This window comes from Oxyura jamaicensis, chromosome 1 (genome assembly GCF_011077185.1).
Source record: "Oxyura jamaicensis isolate SHBP4307 breed ruddy duck chromosome 1, BPBGC_Ojam_1.0, whole genome shotgun sequence".
Taxonomy (NCBI): domain Eukaryota; kingdom Metazoa; phylum Chordata; class Aves; order Anseriformes; family Anatidae; genus Oxyura; species Oxyura jamaicensis.
Genome location: NC_048893.1, coordinates 85,955,510 through 85,973,598, shown reverse-complemented (window position 1 = coordinate 85,973,598; position 18,089 = coordinate 85,955,510). Strand labels below are relative to the sequence as shown.

General features: G+C 37.9%; 1 protein-coding gene across 23 annotated transcripts in view; it reads right to left on the bottom strand.

Moving 5' to 3' along the window:
* The window catches only part of ZBTB20 (zinc finger and BTB domain containing 20), a 458,760-nt gene that overhangs the window by 231,598 nt on the left and 209,073 nt on the right, over nucleotides 1-18,089 (bottom strand). For 4 of the 23 annotated variants that reach the window (XM_035314845.1, XM_035314838.1, XM_035314847.1 and 1 more), the window contains one exon: nucleotides 5,594-5,657. The exons of 18 other annotated variants lie outside the window; for them this stretch is intronic. The gene's annotated coding sequence lies outside the window, so the exon portion shown is untranslated. Of the gene's footprint in view, nucleotides 1-5,593; nucleotides 5,658-11,466; nucleotides 11,588-18,089 lie in introns of those variants that run through there. One more of the 23 variants, XM_035314856.1, reaches the window with a different exon arrangement.

Here is an 18,089-nt window from a genome sequence, read left to right as displayed (position 1 = left end):
GTTCTATCCCTAATTTACAAAAGTGATGATATTTCTAAGCCAAACGACATTGCTGTATCTAGCTAAATCCAAGGAAGCCAGATCAGAATAACCAAGGTATCATGTGAGCAGGGTAGTATTGCAGCCCTTGTTCAAAAAACAGGGATCCACACACTGCTGAGACAAGGTTAGGTCCTTTACATTTCATGTGAAACAGTCCCTCCAGCAACAGAGCAATCCTTAACTACGTGTTTTGCTTTTAATCTTTACCCTCAGCCCTACTTGTCAAAAATACCCCCTTTAAATTCATGTTGTTCTTTTGTAGAGTGCTCCCACGGAGCTGGGTTTATGCCAGTCCTGAAGAATTTAAGATTAGCCAAAACCATAACCTAAAGTAGTATGCCTCCGAGGCATACCATATTGTGGCCCTGGACAAGACTGCTGCCAGAAGAACTGTAGTATTTAAGTATACCAACCCCACATGAGAAAGTGGAACAGAGTGGAAAAAACACCCAAGACATTAAGAAGAGAAAGCAAGAGTGCTTTGGGTGTTACACAGGATGAGGAAAGACTGACAGCAACAACCAGAAGTGCTCTAATAAGGGAAGGTCCCTTTCAAACGAGACCTAAGAAGCAACAAATTGAAGTGAATACACTAATATTAACAACATAGGTTTCAAATGCACACCACGATGTTGTCAGCAATTGTACCAAGATAGACACCCAGAATTTGGGAAATTTGGTCTGCAAGCACTCCACAGAGAAGGAAGCCAGTAAAACTGAAATGGTATCAAAGGCTTCTCAATTTGCAGAGCAGAAAGAATGTATCTCCAGGGGGGACCTACATATAGTTGCAGAGCCAGACACTATCTCTGTAACAGTTGATCAGAAAGTCCCATTACAAAATCCCAGATAATCCAAGGGACCATTTTTGTAATTTTATGAACATCCATAGAGAGTTAAACCAACAACAGAAACATTTGAAAAACACTGGTGTATTTGAAGTCCATTGCTGTGAGTGACATCAATACAAGACCTCAGCAAAGTTTAAGGGTCCTCATATATGTTAATATTTTTGTCTTAATTGAATATGACAGATTTACTATTTTTTAAAAAAAATAGGTTTAGTAGAATTCTGATGAAGTGCTTCCCTAAATGTCGCCTAGAAGAGCCTAAACACAACCCCGTATTTCTGCTTTACAGGATAGCTACAGACTTTGAAATTTGCTTTTGTTTCACAGTTGAATTAAACAGTGTATTGCAAAGTTGCCCATGAAACAAAAATAAAAAATGATTTCAATCAACTGAATGTTTTGTTTTGACAAAATAATTTTGTTTTGATTGTTGCTTTCAGTTTTGATTTAAATTTTATATTAGAACATAGAACACATTTTTGAAAGAAAAGTTTGAAACAAGAATTTCTATTCCATAAATGCGAAAAAGCTTGTATCTATAAATATAGATAATGAAAATAAATTGAGCCCTAGGAGTGTGTGTGTGCATTTTATATGTATACAATTATATATATGTATGTATATATATATAAAATGAACCACTATTTCAATCAGAAGACAATTCCACTAGATTATTTTTTATTATTATTATTTTTACTAATTCTAGTCCTGGCCTTCCATACTCTTTAGTGAATCTCAGAAGCTTGTAATACCTCCGGAATTCTATCACTATATCAGTGACAATCTAATTACTAATAATAATCTAGGTGGTATGTTGTTCCTGTCTACTCCTTAGACCGGTGGAGCTTACTGATGTATGAAAAGTAAAAAGCTTTTTATACAATCATTTATGTAACAACTAGCACAAGTCTTGTTGGGTCAAGTGTCCTTCATTACTACTGCCATTTGGTCTGTTCCTTTAAATTTAACTTATAGATAAATACAAGAATAGGTGGGATTTGAAGATGTTTAAGCAACCAAGAATTCCTTTTTCTTGAACCACTAAGATTCTTGCTCGCTGCTCACTTATTTCCAAACAAATAAAATGCAAAATACCATGAAGCCATGTAAGCTTGACTGAAACTGCAAGATGAGTCCTGACCTAAAGCAGGAGGAATTCAAATTAGGATTCACCTAAATCAGGTAGCAGCAAGAGCCCCAGCATATGAAAGTATTCACTGAGGAAGACCAGAAGGGGAGCTGAGGTACGGCTTGGCCTGTAAACATGACATCATTCCCAGTGATTGGCACCCCCTGGATATTTCAATGTTGAGATGCTTTTGAGAAGTGGTTGCCTCCTGTGCCATTTGGTGAAGGGCTTTTTGTGACATGGATGGAATCTCATTAAGAATCAAATAATTTGTTTGTTATAAAGCGCATTTCTAAATGCAGTGCTTGGAGCAGAAATCCAAGGATTCAAACAATTAATTGTACTGTTTAGTCCCCCATGAAAGCACTTTCTAACTTGAACCTACCTACTGGAACATCGGATGCCACACTTTGCAAAGCAGAGACGAGGAAAGTCTTGGGGAGAGCTGTTGGGAATACCTCTCCTGTGGTTTTTTAAAGTATTAGATTTGGGGACCAATGTATGGGAAGAGAGTGGGGGGCAAAATAAAAAGAGTTTGGATTGCATATCTTTACAAACAGGTCATTACCATATGAGAGAAATACAAAGGCTTGTTCAAATGCCTGAACTACAATTACCTCTGTCACTTCTCTAACAGAGCTTTCCCTGCTGCACACCAAGCAGACTATTGAATGTGCCTTCTGCATACTGGGCCCACGGGCTGACAGCTTCCACAATCTGAAGTGAATTGAATGCGCTCTCCTTCATCCTGCAGATTTCTTCAGCTAAGATTGTCTGTAACCCCTTCCTAGCAGTAAGATTTCAGAGCCTAGCTGCCCTGAGGAAGATGACCGACTCACTTAATTCTTCATCTTCACAAAACAAAAACACCAAATTTAGAGACCAGAGAAAACTGAAAATACCAAAAAGCACCTCTGTGCCTCAGCATCCTCAGCACTAACAGGAGAAGTTCCTTATGCTTAGATCAACATTACGTGAAAAAAATCCCCTTTCCTATACACACTGCCTTTTGCAAATGAGGGACTGTCGGTTCTCTACTACCCGCTTTCCTCTCCCTTGTCTGGTCTTAAACTTACTGAAAATATAAAAATAAAAAGAAGAAAAACCTCCCTCTGCTAAATTTAATACCTCCCCTCTCCTCTCTCAGCTTCCTTTGTGTCTCCCTTCACGCCTCTCAGGCTTTGGTGTTTTTAAGACCCTGTGCTGATACCTGATCACTTTGTTCTTTTTTTTTTTTTCTTTCCTTTTTTTTATTTTTTTATTTTTTTATTTTTTTTTTTCTGTTTGCTTAAAACTCCAGCCCCCAAAAGAGAATTTGGAGAAAACCAGCTTTCTCTAGTTACCCCATTGTTCTTCTCAGGCAAGATCTATTTCAGATGTTTCTATTTCAAATATTTAATGACAGACCTATTCATACAAAGATATGCCAACACCACTCCCCTGTCTCTTTGGCATGATGTAGAGCACAGAAAAAGATTGTCACAAGATAAAAGGATTCAGTTAGTCAATAAAATCAAGTTCAGACTTATAAACAGTACGTAGCGGATTCCATACATCATCACAACTTCCCAAGTAAAAGTCTGACAACAGCATTTTTCAATAGGGACCCCATGGGACAAACACATCCACTTAATGCTACCACAGTGGACCCTCACTGGCTTCTTTTCTAATAGGACCCGAAGAGAAGCCCAAAACTGTAAACTTACTTTTGGGGTCTTGTCTTCACTGCAACGCCACTCGAAAGTAAAGTGCTAATGTTGCACCCAGCACAACTCCCACCCACAAACAGAAGTCTCTTGCTCAAATTAAACGCTATTTTAACTTGACTCTTTGGCCTAAAAAAAAAAAAGATTTGAAGTGGCAGCCCATGTGTTGTAGTTACTAGTGTTAGTAATGCAGTGGGAACTCAGCAGTTATCCTGCTATGGGTTTAAAGAGCTGATCTAAGGCCTTGTCTTGTATCTGGGATCTAGACTAAAAATTCCATGCACAACCCTTATACCCAGTTATCTACATGAAGCTCACGGAGATAGCAGGTGACAGCCTGACATTAATGATCTGCTTCTCCTCTCTTCAGTCTCTACAGTATGTTGCTGACAATGAATGCCTCTTATTTATAGAAGAAACTAATGCCTACAAAATCAATTTAAGACACAAAACTCTTACGAGCATCAGTCCATAACACTCCTATGATAAATTTATTCAACACATGTGAAACTCTGCTGGTTTTAAGTAATTTTAATCACTACTTGTGCCTATCCAGGCTATAACTGTTAATGAGGAGAGCCTTTTGCAAATACCTTAAGAGCCTCTGTCTGTGAAACAGCCCAGTTATACCTATAAACCAACTTTCACGTGAACACATCATGATCAGATTTCAGCTCCATGTGAACTGCAAGGCTTATATACATAGACAAAATAATTTACAGCACATTGTGGTGTGTGAAAGCAGGCTAAGGTGTCCTTATAGACAATGGCAAATCCAACCTCTTGCATCTTGACGATTACCTATACAAAGCCTCTCTTCACTCTAATAAACTGGCATGAGATGACTAAACTTGAATATGGACAACTAAAACAAACCAACACAAAAGCTGCCATATTGTCATCTGAACATCTCATGCACCAGTTTATTTACATTCTCCAGGGCTATAACCCCAGCTGGTAGTTTTGATTAGCAGTGAATGTGCTCACACAACAAATTGGACCTTCTCCTTCTTGGGCATAAGTAATCCCTTCCACAGATGACTGTGGAATATGAAGAAGCAAATTTGGGGGACATTGGGCAGGCAGTTTTGTCACATCACATATCTGAAAAACTACCATCGCTGTCTGGCTCACAAGAGGATTTGGCAGCAAGTCAGACTATTTTGACTATCTGGAGGACTCTTCCCCACTGCCAGCGTAGCAAGATGCAGGCATCATAGAAGCTTATAACAGAGCATAAAGTAATGTTATTTAGAAGTGAATACAAAATTGTGGACCCCAAGGCCAGCTGCAGGGGCTGTCTTTTGCTAACAGGTTTTAAGCCAAAGCACAGGATAACATGGCAAGCGTCATCAGAGCATGTACGTATCTACTCTTTTTCTGTTATCATGCAAGGGCAGCTTTGCCCACTGTAGCCATTAGCAAATGCCTTACTGTAAAACTACAAGTGTAGCAGGGTTTTAACAGCCTTTTTCGTCTAGCTGCTCTGGGATTTTTCCTTTCTTGGCCGTAACCAGTTGCAACCAGTTGTGAATAAGTCGTTATCCCTCTGTGCAACTCACAGCAACTAAAAGAAACCAATGTCATTATGCAAGTTTCAAAAAAAAAAAAAAAAAAAAAGGAAAAAAAAAGTTTTGTTTTATGGTTAATTATCCATGGTCTATTTACAAAATAAATCAACTCATTGTGCACCACCAGGATTTGAGGCCTCATTTGAACTTTGCTTTTCATTAATCACTTTAAAAATAAATGCTAACTAGATTTTCTTTATTTCCTTTTTGGTTTATTACTTGCATCTGGGTATAAATTATAAAAATGGTGAAAGAACAAAGTATGGATCATTCACTCTCAGTTTCACGACGTACATGATCTCAGTCTTGTCTTTCTCCACGTGCCTAAACAGATGCACAGTCCAAAAATTCCAACATTCTGTAAGAAATGCAATCACAAGATTGAAATATTTTTTAAACTCAAAGTTTGACTTGCTCAAAAAAATAAAAAGGAATTCTTGTAAAGCTTCCCTTAAGAAACAAAAAGCTGGGCAAATATTTACAAATATATTTATGCTATTATAAGAGGCAAATAAAATTACTCATGTAGATACCTAAGTAATACACAAATGTTTGTGAGCTCTGAGTGCAAGGCTCTTTTGTTTAGACAAAATCTACTTGCAAGCAGGCTAGAGAAGGCAGAAAATGGATATCTGATTTTTGCAGTGCTCACAATTTATAAAAGAAACCAGAAATATTTTTTCTTTTTCTGAAAATGTTTTAATTATATAAGATGTTTAGATCTTGTCCACATGTGATGACAGAGAACTACCGAACTTCTGAAAACCAGCCAATCGAGAGGCAAAGGACATTCTTAGCTGCTCTGTTAAAAACTAACTTTATTAACACTTATTTCACTTCAGCAGAGAGTAAAGCATGTATTTGCATAAAGATGAAATTCCCCACAGCTCCATCTAAGACAGTTGGAGCTACGTATTTGTTTCGATTACAGACTGCCTGTTCAAGTAAGACAAAATAAGAAAGGCTGACAAACAACTAAAGCAACTCAAACAAGAAAAACATATATAACACTGAGATGTTAAAAAGCTGCCCACAAACTCTCTCTCTCTCTTTTTTTTTTTTTTTTGGTCACATAACAGTCACCCTTAAGAACTCTTTCTCCTTGCTACGAGGAACAGAAAGTCACAGTTCTCCAAGTTCTCCATGCAATCACTAGTGAAATGCTATGGAGAAAGCTGTGCTGTCAGTAGGTCAAAAAATGTCGTTCTGCTGCTCTCAGGAATTAAACTACAACATTTAGCTTCAAAGCTCCTGAGCTGGGTGCAACTACAAAGAAGACTGAACGCAGCCGATAGATATTTTTTAGAAACTGAGATGAAGAGCTGAAGCTAAGACATTAGATCATTAATACTACATATTGTTACTAATAGGAGCTCAGGAAGGTAATTTTTGCTTGCCTGTTGGTGTGAAATAGAATCAGAGACATTTGAAAAGTTAAAGAAATCCACTGCCTCCTCCTCCACTTTGCAGATAGCTGAGTCGCTTTAACTTTCATTTCCAAAAGTAAATTAGCTCCTACTTAAATGAAAGTAAAAAATTTAAAGCTGCCTCCACCTGACTGCAAAGTACTGCAGCCAGGCTGGAAGAGGAAAGGATAGGTCTTCAAAGAAAATAAAAGCCTTTTAAAGCGACTCCGAATACGAACGCCTGCCCTTGCAGCAGCGAGCTGTGGCCCTACAGCCGCTTTCCATTATAAATGCTAAATTGGGAAATGTTTAACATTCTTTGTTTAATCTTTGCAGTATAAAGAAAAAAACAGCTGATTCTCAGAAACAGCCCGAACAACCATTACGGGTCTGCCCCTCCCTTTCTCAGAGCAGAACAGACCATTTCCAGCCTCAGCTGACACTGACGCTTTTAAGCCAAAATGTAGATTTAGATGTACCCCAGATGACTAGATTGAAACTTCGTGATCTTTTTCTAAAGGGATGTCAGGAGCATAAAGCAACCAGGATATTTAATAAAACCTTTAAGCAGAAAAAGTTTAGGAAATACATGGAGTGAAAGTTATGGGTGAAGATGCTTTCAGAAGTTTTCTACACCGTTTCCTATTAACATCTTTCCACAAAATCTTTCCATGAAAGGCAATATTACTTAGTTTGATTGCAAAAATTATCAACTAAGTGTGTAATACTCTTGTTCGCAGCACCGTCAAGGCAGTGAGTCCATCCAATCTGCTGCCACCGATCACAAATCAAACACCAAAAGCTTGGAAGCAAACAATCCTCTCTCTTTTCCCCACACTGACAAGCTCTCCTTGTATCTTGTCTCTACGAGAACAGCTTTAAAGAGCTGAACTTCAGCATGTGTCCTAACGGCCAAACAAGTCAGAAGCATCTTCAGTCAAAATTATGAAGTAATACCCCAAACCGAGTCCCCACAGAAACTCAATTTTTTAGTTACTTTTCTCACAAGATTTTACCCTGAAGCAGACTTTCTGGAATATCAAGTCTACTTCCCTTCTCTCTTTTGCTTTAGGTATAAAAGCTGTGTCCTAAAGAGTGCTTTTAAAGCCTCCTAATCAACTATTAGGTGAAGAGAGCTTTGCCCTGTTTCCCACCCCAGGCACCAGCACAAAGTAACTGCCAGGGATGAAACCAACCAACCAACCATCCATCCACCCACCCACCCATCCATCCAGGAGGTCAACCCTCTGGGCAAATGAGGATATGCACCTTCCCCAAAGTGGGTATGACACACTGCATGGGCCATCCTCTCACTGGACTCACACTGATAGAGGCATTCAGTCCAAACAGAGCATACTTCCTTTCAAGGCAAGAGGAAAATATTAACTACTGTCCAGAAGAAAGAGCAAGGAACATCCAGATGCCTACTCCTCAAAACAGCCTCTGCCAAAAGCACTGTACTCATGCTGTGAACCTCTCCACATCCCCGGACTTCAGCGATTCTTCCCTGAAGGTTCCATGGCTCACCTGCCTAAACAGTATTTAACAGCAAAGACAAGGATATGTAGGTTCTTGTAATGGGAGGAAGGAACCTTCTGCCTTGTGTTCTGGGAAAGTATGAGATAATAGCTTTAAAAAGGAGGTGTACAAGAACACGCAGTGCCACTAGGCTTGATACTTTAGTTGCAACCCCTATAAATATAGTCCTTCTGGCATCGTATCTTTGGGACACCAATAAGTCAGAAAGACCCATGAAGCCACTGAAGATACTAGCAATCAGTTACTGACAGTGAAAGACAAAGAATTGTAGTAAACTTAAAACAAAGTGTCAGAGCTGCAAAAAAAATGATATTTTGAAGAACAGGAGGGGGTTAACCTTGCAGAAATATTAATAGACAGAAGAAAAAAGACTGTTGTATTTAATTCAGCACATTGCTAGATACAGCAAAATCATATTAGCTAACTATTTTTCCAATATACTCAACCCCAAGCATGTGTCAGGAAAGAAAAATAATGAAATTTTAAAATAAAAATTAATGTGGAGCTTCTTTTTATTGTTATTGCTCTTTTTAAACCCTTAGGGCTCATATTTAACCTTTTCTCTAAAATAATAAGAAAAATAAGGCAGAGATCTGCATAGTGGCAGGACACGAACAGCTTTGTTTAAATACTACAGTTTTCATAAGTTGTGAAATGAAGTCTTGTTTGTTAAAAATGAATAGTAACATCCCATTTCAGAAACTGCTCAAATTTTTGTCTGTTCTGTTTATAAATTTAGGAAGACAGGATTTTCCTTCACAGGTTGAATGTCTAATGTCTGGTCAAGTCAAATCACCCTCTCCTCTGTAAACTAAAATTAGATTTTACATTTTGCAGAAAACACAAAACTCCACCATTCTGGATGCCACTCAACTGCACAGATAAAACTAGAATTTTAGCAACATTCATTTCCAAGGTTTTTCACCTTGTTTAATTACTAAGTACTCAGAAAATAATTAAATGTGTTGGACCATTCAGGAAGGTTAGTGCCCTGTTACAAGTCCACATAAGCGTAGGAATCAAAGCTGGGTACTCAAGACTGGAGAAATCAGAAGTAACCTAGTGATACAAACAGAAATTTCAGTAATTGAACAGCAAGAAAATTTTTAAGAGTGAATTCTGCTTGTCTACTGTTAGAAGTTATCAGGTTTTGTAGAATCTTCCAGTGCAGACAAAATCTTCCAGAAAAAACCTCTGGGAAGAACGGCAGAAAACACTTTTCTTTCAAATACATATGACCATTCTTTTGATCAAGTTAAAGGCTGGAATCATATTCATCTCATACACACCTTCCAAGTATCTTACAAAGGGCTGACAGCAATTAAGGACATCAGGATTAGGGATTGTCACACTCATGAAAGACAGTCTCCTCCACTTCATATAACCATGTCATAAAATGCTACTGATTCAGCTCCATCCTTACAACTACATAGGTTTCCAGGCTTCCTATAGAGAATTCCTTCTGGAATTCTTCCTCTAATGAACAGGGTCATCTACTTTGCAGCTAACATTTATTTACAGTTAGTCCATACAATTTAGTCTTGGTGGCAATACTGGTCAGAAGTGGAGATTTTTTTTTTATTTTTTTTTTTTAACCTCTCTGACTTATTTCAACAGCTTCTGCCCTTACATTTAAATCCACTTTATAAGCATTAATAAAATAGCTTTAGGATATTTCTGTAGGGCACAATAAACCAAGTATCTTTGATAATCCCTAGGAGATTCTGTACCGAGACAAATAGAGGCAGAGGTTCTGGTTGCCCAGAGCTAAAGCAAGAATAGGTTTCAGAATCAGGCAAGGAATCCAGGTGTTCTAGTATCCTTCTGAAGATCTACGCACTGCCCAGCAATTTTGTGAAGTACAGCTTATATAATCAACTTATAACACAGTATACTTATATAAGATACTTATATAGCTTAAAATATTCCACTTCCTGTTTTCAAAAAGCTTTTCTTGATTCAAAGATTGTCTCGGGGATCATTGTCCAAAGATGTCAACTATTTCCTTTTATTCCTGAAGTGGGCAAAATTTATGCTTGTGCTCACTTTATGACTGCTTTACATTGCCAGGACAACACTTTAAAATAACCAAGAGTCAAGCCCTATAACTTTTTAATTGACCTTATACACCCCTGACGTAATATCAACAAAATTAGCAGCATTACACTAGGGAAGAATCTGCCCAAGAATGTGCACACAGACAAGAACTATTTGTAAAGGGCAAAAGAAAACAAACCCCGACACAATGCTCGCAACCACAAACAGGTCAGATCCTCAGAGGATACAACTATGAATAAATTGGTTGCAATAAGTATAAGCATATTTTCCTCTAGAAACGTGATCAAAAAGCATGAAATTTTCGTACTACTGACCATTTTCCTCCCCCTTTTATTTGCTCTCCCCTCCCCAAATCCTTCATCTTTGATTCTTTTAGCAGGGTTATGTATTTTTCACTTGCATTTGACAGAAATCAATTTAAGATATCCCAGCGAATCCTAATCAAAAGAATTTCTGGATTTCTATGGATATCAGTCACATAAATGCAATAAAAAGTGAATAAATAAAGTTCAGTGCAGCATAAAATTTTACTCTGCTTCTGCACTTGCTGCTGTTATGTGCAGAGTGACCTGACACTTTCCTTCTATACATCTGAAGTTTGGAGGGGGGGGAGAAAAAAATTAAAAGAAAAGAGAAGGAGGGAGAGCACAGCACTGTGCAGAAGTCATGGATGTTCCAGAGCACACTGTGACAGGAAAACACTCAATAGGAATTCCAGCAGCCAAAAAAAGATCTTAAATAGATCCATTGTCTTCCAGTCTGAAGCCCTTAAAAAGGCTAGAAATTAAAGCCTGTGCTGCCGGCACCCAGTCGCTCTTTCCTTTCATCGGGATTTGCAGGTCTTAATGCGATCTGTCGTGAGGAAAAACAGTGGAGCTATACAGTCCGGAGAGGTAGCAGAAGTGAAAGGCAGACGAGAGTTACATAACTGGCTTTTTACATAAATATTGCAGTGAGAGGTATTTTGCTTTTCAGAAAGGAAAAAAAAAGATATTAAAAGGCACAAGAGAATTCAATCCAGCCTCCCGTACTCCATGTCCCTCTTTCGCTTTGTAACATGCATCGAGTAGTTCAAGGGAGGTTTTTCTTCTCCTCTTTCCTATTAAACCTAAACAAATAACCAATTCTGTCTTAAACATGTTGTAATAGTTTTTCTCGTATTACCTGGGAAGTGCACCACATCATGGAAGATGGAAGAAAGTCTTATTTTAAAGCATAAGCAAGGACGGCTTGCTTATCTGCAGCACAGGGCACTTCAAATGACCATGAATGTTAAACTAAGTCCCCTCGGTACAGTCTGAGAAAAGGGAAAAAAACTGCAAGTCTCCCCATCTGTTATTTCCTTTTTTTTTTTTTTTTTTTTTTTTTTTTCCCCTCTTGGCTGTAGAAAAGCAAAATTATGCAAGAGCTTTTGAATGTAAAGCCTGTGTGTGCTTTTTTCCCTTTTTGTCTCTGTGTACACGGTATGTGATATTGCGTAACTGAGCACCGAGTGGGCGGCTAGCATTTACTATTGATTTACACTACTCCATATAATGAATTCAGAGCTCTGAGGGAGAGACGCACACGAAGAAAGACAGAGGGACAAGATGGGGATTTAAGGACTGGTGAGGAGCAGAGCCATGGAAAGAGGGGACCAAAACATCTGGGAACAGAAATACTCCTTTCTGAACCAAACGGGCTTTTCCCAGCCTCGTCATTTTGGTGCCCTTCGCCAGGTCTCTGGCAGCACAGATGCTCAACAAGAGCCACTAACCCCTCCGGCCAAAAGCAGGGTTTCCCTCTCACACCCACTGCCCAAATCTCATTAGAAACTACAGCACAATATATGCTTGTGTCATTGTGGCACTTCTTGTGCTCGCTATGAAGATGCACAGGAAGCTCATATTCAGCCACGAGGGTTATCGATAAGAAAAATCTTTTTAAATTACTATTATACATCAACCTTTGACTTCTTCCTTCAGGATCTGCAGGTTTCTAAGAGCACCGAGGTTGTAGGCACTATGCACAGTATGTCATCTAAAGCTCTGCATCTTTTGAGATGTTAGGGTGACATGGGAGCATGGGAATCAGAGAATGGCAACAGGGTAAACAACCAATTTTACTCACTCATCACTGCGCAAACTCATGCCTGGAGACCTCAGTTTAGACGGCAGCACAACCCTAGCTCTATAACGAGAACCATATCCAGTCAAGAAGGTGAAATTCTCTCATTCCCACAGGTGAATGCCCTAAATCATTTCCCTCCAAGGTAAGACAAGGGTTTCCAAGTTATGCCTACTCCCACTTACCTCTAGGTCCTACAAAGCAAGGAAACACTGCCAGGCTGGCACAGCACCGGCCTGCTAGATGCCACTTATTCACGTTAGGCTGGGGATTTTGCTAATAATGTTGATGTGATTGTAAAGGTTGTTAATACAGTTTCTAAAGCACACTTAAAGACTGAAAGACTAAAAGTAGCAGTTTACTAAATGCCACAGCAGACATCTAGCCTACTGGCAGAAAAAAAGAGCATGCTGATTACAAGAAAACAAACAACCAAAATCAAAAAGCCCAAACCTGCAGCTATCAATGCCCTTAAAGCTTCCTTTGCATTATCATCTTTGCCAGAAGACATGCATCCCCCACGTTGTTTTCTTCAAGCTCTGTGTAATAGACAACGTGCTTTTCTTTACAGGTCAAACAAACAAAACAACAACAAAAAATGACATTATAAAAAAGGTAGATCCTGTTTTAAGGAAATTCTACATATATACAATGTTTCTGACTGTTTTGTTGATTTTTTTTTTTTCTGCAGATCCACATCTACTAACATTAACTACGATACTACCAGCTGGCATGCATTCAGAATCTCTGTTGGGATTTTAGGTTAGAGAAAAAAGGAAAATAGTAATTCACTGTCTCACACATGCTTATTCATTTTGTTTGCACAAAATTGAAATTGCATTGAAATAACCCCAGAAATGTTTTACACACAAAGTCATGTGTGGCCTAACTAGTCTGATTTCTCTTAAAATGAAACTGATCCTTAAAGGAAAAGAGTAAGGTATTCATAAAGAGGGACCTGGGTTGTGCAATCTCAATTTAGCACTCTTTAGTAACAGGTCAGGCCAACAAAAAAATGTGTTCAGACATACTGGAGAATATTGGGAGAAAGAAATGAGACCGAAGACACAAACTCTCCCTGACTCTCATGGTGACATTAGAAATTATGTCACAATTAAACTTTGAGTGATTCTATACAAGATGAGCATCTCAGGAAGACTGATGCATGGAACAGACTTGGAAAACAATCTTTCTAACCTTCTTTCTTCTGAGTAGACTGCATGTGAAGAAGAACGTTTCAGCATTAATTAATACAATTAAAGTTAGTTCACAAGTTGTGTATGTTCTCATCAGGGATGCAGTATAGAAGCTTAAAATGTATTAATTGCAAGGGATGTTATATAAAAGAGATACACAGAGAAAATAAAGAAATGCCAGCTAGGGCAAAGCAAGCTGTCATGTCAGTAAGAGCAGTTCCAACAGTGCTATGCTTGTTTAACCAATAACCAGAGTAGACATATATTTAAGCACTAGTCTGAATGTTAGATTTGAAGCATCCAGCAGTGGACTGCACATAACAGGCTCAGACAGAGATCAGAATCCAATAAAAATACGGGGACAGAAATTATGGAGTTCAGTTCTCATGTACATTGTACTTCAGGGGCTATCAAGCTGACAAAAGTTTCCATTAAAATCATCTTGCCTTCAATCACTCAAAAATGTTGGAAACTGCTGTGCAAATTTTCTATTCTTAATGTTTACCTCATATGCAATTCCATGAGATCTTGAATAAACAAAAGTTCATCTGTTTTGCATGTAGGGAATGTGAAAAGAAGAACATCCAGAGACTTAAAAGAAATGTGAAGAAAAGAGATTAAACTATCTATAGTATAAAGCATTAAAAATTGAAAATATGAATGGACTCATAGCTTATAAAGCCAATACTGACTAGTTTCAAGTTTTAAGGGTAAGTTTTTTACTACGATGGAAACATTATAGTTCTAAAAAGTCCACACAGTTATGAAATCCTACTAAATATTTTACAAAGGGCATCATGTACACATACTTAGGTCAGAAAATCAAAACATAAATTTTGTTAGTGCTAACAAACTGTCTTTTCTGCATCAGGGTATGTAACAGTTTTTAAATTCTAATACATTCTCCCTACAACACAACATACCTGCAAAGTAGGCTTATTTGTCACTATGCAAGGTAGCTGGTTAGAGTTCGGGATTTTTTTTTGTTTGTTGATAAGAGAAACACATTAATTGTAGATGCCATTTGCATGTATCAAAGATTCCATAGCTCTGTATTTGCTGAAAAGCAATGTGACTTCTCAGTAAAGACTGTATCATAAGGGAGAGACTAAGGTTATAAACAAGTTATTACTCTAGAATTTCATGATTTTGCATGAAAACTTAATGTTTCTCAGTACAGTTTCTGTCTTTTTAATAACTGTAGGAGGAGATAAGCCCGGTGCTAGGTTGTCATGGGCTTTTAATGGCAAAATGAATAATAAAAAAATATTAAAATTATAGAGACAAAAAATAAATACATTAGAGATGCTTGCCAACTCTTCTTGCTAATTAAAGAATCAATAAACCTTTTGCAGACCTCTTGCAACATGATTTTCCTTGCAGTGAAAGAAACTCGCAACAAATATGCTTTTCTTGGCAATTTACTTTGATTTTTTTTCCTATAGGCTGCTGTTTCACATGAACCTTTAGGACTCCTCCATTTTGGAAATGACCATGACACAGCAAAAGTTACTAAATTTTCCCCACCTCCCAACCAGCCAACTAAACATGTGTAATGGTGTATTTCCTAATGGTTCCTGCAGACCAACATATTTCCGAGACAGTTTTAGTTGAAATGAATGGCAGTAAAATTGGCAAAGACTCAGAAAGCAAAGTCCAAGGAGACTAGCAAAGAACTTAGAGTCAGAAAAATGGTCTCTGGATATTATTGCCATGTCTGCCAAAACCAAAAGAAGTGAGATTATGTCAGTGTTTCCATAATAAACCTCATTTTTCAAGACTCTGTAACTCAGCTGCAATGACCTGATCCAGACTAAAATCAGTACATACAAGGACTGAGATCATGTGCAAATATTTATCTATATATTTAAATTTATTTCCCCTACTGCAAATGTAATCTACTGTTATAATTTAATCTGGCGAGGAATTATTAATGTAACAGAATTAGGGAGAGAAAGGAGAAGGGATACAGAAGGCAAAATTCAGAAATCATGGTGAATGCTTTCAGGGATAGCATAACTTCCGTACCAGATATTCCCTATGATATTTTGAAAAGATGATACAGTAACTGGGGGCTCCATCGAACAAACCTTAAAATTTGTTTTGGTCCCTAAATGCAATGTCCTATTTTAAAGCTATTTTAGATGTTATAATATGTAGCAGACTATGAAGAGACTAGAAGAGACCCAAAGGAGTTTACAGGATAGATGATAATGCTTGCTAATCTTTGAAGTACTGTACTTTATCACATTCATTCACCTCATACCTCTCAAATATCACCCCTACACTCTACAGGTTTGATCCTACAGGGGTCTGAGTGACTCAGGGATGTGCAGACAAAGGGTAGGTCACAAGTCTGAGGAGCCCTCAAACTGCAGAGCGCAAGGCAGGTAGTGCCCCATGGCACACGAAAGCTGCTGGAACAGCTGAACTCCTCCTCCAGCCCAAAGGAGAGAGCTGCTGCTTCTGCCACTGTCACCTCTAGCAGTAGCACCTAGACAACGTCTGCAAGGCCCTGCCTTAGAAAACAGCTCTACTAGCTCAAGGAAATGCAAAGGTGCCAATGCCTCCTATATCAGCAATTGCAGATTTCCCCAGAGGTTCTCTTTGTTCATATCTGTACGACTCCAGACTCCTCTTTGTGTGTAATTCAAGTACCTCAATAGGTACAGCAAAAAAAATAAGCACCTTCACAGGGTACTTCACATGACTCCAAGATCAAATTATTTTTTTAAAGCACCTAGGTGACTGGAAATGGGGGTCTAACCTGGATAGCTAAATGTTACAATATACCTGGAAGAGCTTATTTTCAGGCACCAAAATCAGAAAGCTGAATAAGAAATAGCTTGCAGCAAACTGTGCAACAAGTTCAGGATGCTCTAAGATGCTCTAAGCTGCCTTTCTCTTTTTATCCAATGAGGAAATTAGCTCAGACTAGATAGTATAAGAAAGCGAGAGTTACATGAGCTGAATATGACAGCAAGGCTTCCACCACTTGACATTTTAATTTTCTGTCTTTGGTTATGTTTTGTCTTATTGAGTATTGTTGGTCTGAGTGTGCATACATAGTGGCATTTACCTCTCTCCTGCTTTGCAGAGAGTTGTTCAGAATACAGAAACTTGAACAATACTCATCAGCTAATGACATATTTTGAAAACAAGTAAATAAATTAAAAAGAAGTGAATAATTTGTAACACAATACACAGCAACAGCATCAGCCTTTTGTACCATTATATCTTTATTTTTCCCCAAGACTGTCAGAGCACCTTGTAAAAAAAGATGCACTCCTATTAAGCACCTTGTTCCATGAGTAGTTCTAATGAAATCGTGAGACCTTTTAACAAAATAAGATATTATTCGGTTATCCAACCCTGTGACATAATTACTATACATTCCACTTACAAATGGGAAAATAAGTACACAATTTGTGTAAGATCCCAAGCTAAGCAAGAAGCAGCTGAAAACAGAATGCCAAACTCTCAGCTGCTGATTTATCTGATCACCCTCATCAAAATGTTATATAAGAAGAAGAAGAATAAAGGCTTTCCAGGTCACCCAGAATAGCTACAGTGGTTTTTTAAATTTCTAATGGGATTAAAACCTTCTTGACTCTAACTACCTATATTACAGCTATGGATTGGCCAAAGTGAAATTGTTACAACAGTGAGAAAACTAACTGCAAAAACTGGCATCAGAAATTTGCAAACAGAAGGCTAAGATACATACATACACACACACAAACTATTTAAGTTAATTTTGTTGTGAACTTAAATGCTTTTCCCAATATTCTGCCACAGAAGTTCGTCTGGGTACAGCAGCAGCAGAAAGTTGACAAACACAGTGTGTGAGGCTTATTGTAAAAATAGAAACTAGAGGTTGCACTTTCTCAGTCTGTGGGTCAGGATTTTTATTTTATTTACTTATTTTAAGGTAAAATTAGAAATGTTATGCTGTTTTCCTTCTGCCTTCAATCCTGGAAGAAGATATACAATAGTTTGCATTAAGCAAATAATTAAAGATAGTAAATCTTCTGTCTTAATTGCTGCTCATATTGGAAATAAAAGTTTCCTTACCTTTTTACTGCGTTTGCTGAAAGCCAACAGTGTCAACTACCCAGTCATTTCAACGTCAGCTACTCGTTTATCATACAGAATGAAAGTAGTCATGAAACTGTGCTGATCTGCTTGCTTTCACTCTATATAGTGCCTATATTTATAGGCTTATGCTTCTATTTGAATCTATATTTATCTGCTTTATCTGCCTACAGTGCATCTGTTTCTCATACACACAGACATATATATACACACACACGCGTGCGTGCACACAAATACACAGGCATATATAAACACACATACGGGTATACCCAAAAATATGCATACTTACAGTAGGCTTCTGTTCAACAGTAAGATTTGTATAAATATAAACATATGCAGCATACACAACATAAATGAAGACACATACACAAAGAAAATCATAAACAATTA